The sequence below is a fragment of the Colobus angolensis genome, unplaced genomic scaffold (genome assembly GCF_000951035.1).
Source record: "Colobus angolensis palliatus isolate OR3802 unplaced genomic scaffold, Cang.pa_1.0 Scaffold251, whole genome shotgun sequence".
NCBI classification, from domain to species: Eukaryota; Metazoa; Chordata; class Mammalia; order Primates; family Cercopithecidae; genus Colobus; species Colobus angolensis.
The window spans coordinates 509,724-514,319 of NW_012115722.1; positions in this window are offsets into that span (position 1 = coordinate 509,724).

The window sequence follows — 4,596 nt, forward strand, 5'->3', positions numbered from 1 at the left end:
GAAGGAAGGAGGAAAGGAAGAAAGGAAGGAAGGAAGGAAGGAGGAAAGGAGGAAAGGAAGAAAGGAAGGAAGGAGGAAAGGAGGAAAGGAGGAAAGGAAGGAAGGAAGGAAGAAAGGAAGAAAGAAAGCGAGCAGGCAAATAGGCATATCAGCCAGCTGGGGCCAGCCCCGCCCACTTGTTCCCTGCTTATCTCCCACGAGGAGTGCCAGGTCACCATGCTGAAGTGAGTAATGCTCCCAGCCTGCATCCACCCAGGACCCTCTTTCTGCAGGACTGCAGGAGCTGAGCCCCTGCACTCAGCTCTCCTCGGGGATGGCAGGGATGGCTGGGCTTCCCTCCTCCCAGGGACGTGTGAGTGTCTCTGCCTCTGGCAAGCAGGCCCTTTAAGCCTGTCTTTATGTCCTTATCAGGGCTCCACGGCAGGCCCAGGTGCCAGGCCTCATTCAGTCAATTACCATCTTCGCAGGACACAATGCTCTCTTCTGTGTGCAGATAGAGACACTTTCATGGCAAGGGTTCAGAGCTAAATCCTCTTTTGATACTGTCAGAAACTCCCTGCCAAGCTGACACTGTATGTTAGAGGGAAAAGAGCTCACCGGCGCAGAAAGCTGAAATTAAATTAAACAGGATATTAATACCTAGTAGTTAAGGAAATGATACTTCCTTTTTTTGATTCCTCTCCTTCTCAGTGCTGAAGCCAAAAAATGCATCCCCTTCTTGGCTGAACCAGTCGGGCCCCGGGGTTTCCAAAGCAAAACAGGGACATGATTCCTCTGGCAGGAGAGCCTTCTGCAGTGTTTCCTCATCACCCCCAGCAAGCACACCAGGTCCTTCCAGTTTTCCTCTGTTCTTCTGAAACCAGAAGGTCTGCTTAATCCTTCTGAAGTAGACGGAAATTGAAACTCAATTAAAGAGGCCAGATTATAGGTGCAGTTTCTTTTCTTCTCGATTTTCTAAATTTTAAAAATTAGGGTCACATTACCGTTTATATTAAAAAAACGAAACTCCTTTTGCCCTCTCTTTGAGCGCCCTGTCCTGTGACATTTTTCTATCAAATGCTTGGCTTACAGATCCCATTCGTAACAAGGGCTCCATGGTCACTGCATCATTGTTGAAAGGTGTTCACTCCGCACTTATGTGTGCCAGGCCCTGTGCTCAGGACTCTGTGTGAGTTGTTTCACCTAATCCTCACCACAGTTGTATCAAGTAGGTAAATGTTCTCATCCTGTTGTTAACATGCATATATACCATGTTGCAGCAGTATTCCTGACAGCCAAAAGGTGGAAACTTTGGCCCAAGTGGCCATTGATAGATAAATGGATAAACACAATGTGGTCTATCCATACAGTGGAATATTACTCAGCCTTGAAAAGGAAGAATGCTGACTTATGCTACAACGTGGGTGAACCTTGAGGATTTACACTGAATTAAACAATCACAAAATGACAGATACTGCAAGAATACCTCATAGTGACTTGAGTGGAGTAAGCAAGAGAGAGAAAGAGAATGAGAATGAACTCAGAGACGCGTCTGTAGGGCAGCAGATAGTCCCCTGTAGACTGTGCAAGATGCCTAGAGCAGTCACTTTCCAGAGACAGAAAGTGGGATGGAGGTTGCCAGGGGCTGAGGGAAGAGAGAATAGGGAGTTCTTGTGCAATGGGTGCAGAGTTGCAGTTTTGCCAGACGAAAGAGTTCTGGAGATAGGTTGCACAACGATGTGAATGTATTTAATGTCAATGCTGCAAAAACTGCACACTTTAAACATCATTAAAATGGTAAATTTTATGTTCTGTATATTTTACCACAATCAGAAATAAATAATTTTAAAAAGAAAAGAAATTAGAAAACTAAGACTCAGCAAGGTGAAAGGACTCATCCAAGGACAGTAGCCCCCTGAGTGGCAGAACCAGATCCCACTCATGCAAAGCCCGGGCTCACCTTGCCGGGAATGACACTTCCCTGCAATAAAGTTCAGGTGCTGTCATGACAAGTCCCCCTCATGCTCCAGAATTGCCTCTGGATTCCTGCCGCCATGGAACACACAATCCAAGTCAGAATGCCACTGAGCAATAAAAAGGAATGAACGATGGGTGTGTGCCACAGCCTGGATGAACCTCAAAAACGTTATACTCAGTGAAAGAAGCTGGACAGAAGAGACCCCACATTATATGATTCCATTTCCAGGGAAGATCCAGAAAAGGCAAAGCTGTAAAGACGGCAGCAAGTAGATTAGCAGCTGTCTGGATGGGGGCAGAGGAGAAAGGGGATTAATCGTACATGTGCATGAAGGATCGTATCGGGGTGATGAAAATGCTCTAACATGGATTTTGAGTGATGGTTGTACAACTTGGTAAATTTACTTTTAAAAAAACCATTGAGTTGTACACTTGAAAAGGGTGAATTCCATAACATGCAGTATGTGCCTCAATAAAGTTTTCTGTTTGTTTGTTTGTTTTGAGATGGAGTCTCGCTCTGTTGCCCAGGCTGGAGTGCAATGGTGTGATCCCAGCTCACTGCAACCTCTGTCTCTCAGGTTCAAGCAATTCTCCTGCCTCAGCCTCCCAAGTAGCTGGGACTATAGGTGCATGCCACCACACTGGGCTAATTTTTTGTATTTTTAGTAGAAATGGGGTTTCACCATGTTGACCGGGCTGGTCTCGAACTCCTGGCCTCAAGTGATTCACCCACCTCAACCTCCCAAAGTGCTGGGATAACAGGCATAAACCACCATCCCTGGCCAATTTTTTTTTTTTTTTTAAGAAATACAATCCAAGTTCTTGCACATTTTACAAAGGCTTATATGTTGCTCTACAGCTGGACCTCTCAGTTCATTCTCATTCTCTCTCGCGCGCTCACTCTACTCAAGTCGCTATGGCCTCCTCCCTGTTCCTTGAATATACCAAGTGCACTTATGCCCCAGGGCCTTTGCACCTGCTCTTCTGTCTCCCTAGAATCGGATTTCCTCAGATAATCACTTGGCTCCCTCACTCCATCCAGATCTCCTCATCCTATCTCCTCTTCCTATCTCCTCCACTCCCTCCCTAGTCAGGCAGCCTCTGCCATGCCCCAGCCAGCCCCTCAGTATTGAAATCTCAGAGAAATCATGGACATTAGCCTCCCAGAGAGGGTTCCCATCTACATAGCGGGAGGCCTGCCTTTCTGCTGGGCTGAGCACATTCCTTGGCATAACTAACTTCCCAGGCACTCAAAGTCATTCTCGCTGTCCTCCTCAAAGACTCCTATGCTCAGACCAGGAGCTCAGGGGCTCAAAGATTTCCCAGGTCCTACAGTTCCAACCATGTTCCTGCAAAAGACATGATGTCACTCTTTTGTATGGCTGAGTAATATTCCATTGTATATGTATACACACCACATTTTCTTTAAGCATTGTTGATGGACACTTAGGCTGATTTTATATCTGCTATTATGAATAGTGCTGAGATAAACATACCAGTGCAGGTATCTTTTTTACATAGTGATTTCTTTTGCAATGAGTACAATGAACACTCTTTGGGCGATGGCTGCACTAAAAGCCCAGATTTCACCAGTATGTAGTAAATCCAAGGAACCAAATTACACTAGTACCCCCTAAACCTATAAAAATAAAAATATTTCCCCCGTCCATCTCTGCCTTGGAGGAGATTGCAAAGACCTCCTGTTTGCCCTGGAGAGCCTCCCAGTCCTGAAGGATTCCCAGCTGTTCCCTCACTTCCCTGCCTTCTTAGGAGACTGAGCCATAAGCCCAACAAAGCAGAATGACCTGTACTTGGGTCACCCTTACAAAATATCCAGATGCAGAAAGACCTTGGAGAAGATCTCATGGAGCCCAGCATTTCCCACAGTAAGTTCCACAAGATGCTCTGCCAAAGATGGGCTCCAAATTCTAGGATCTCAGAAATGCTGGATGTGTAAGGGCTCTGAGAAGTTCTGCAAAAAGACTTGGTTTGGCTGTTTATCCTAACCTTGCCTAATCCTATTTGACCACAGAACCCTTCTTTTATCTTCCCTTGCCCTGAAACATAAAACATGATTGCATTCCTAGAGTCCCAGGGCAAACTTCAAGAAATGCTAATTCCAACCCAGGCTTCATCTCCCACGTCCCTGAGTCCCAGAGAGAGGATGAGACTTGCCCAAAGTCACAGAGCTGAGACTACAAGTCAGACTTCCCAGCTCCCAATCCCATCTTTTCATTATTAACCTTGTTTCTTGATGCCCAACAGATATGAGGCACTGTGCTGGATGCAGAAGAGAATAAACATGCCTCTGTCTCCCAGAGTTCACTCTTGAGAACGGTAGAAGTGGGGAAAAGAAACATGTGATTCTTTCTGCAGCACTGTGACCTTTCTGTATCAATCAGCTTTTATTAAACAGGTACTATACACTCTTCTTACCGTTTCACACATGTCAATTCTTTCCATCAAACACTAGCCCAGTAAGTCCCATCTTATAGACGAGAAAACTGAGCCTTGGCCAAGTTAACTCACTAGTCCAGGGCCACATGGCTAGGAAGTCTTGGAGCTTGGATGACCACGGAAGCTTTATGACTTCAAAGCCCACGTTTTCAGCCTTCAAGTTGCCATGCCCCCTTGGGACCA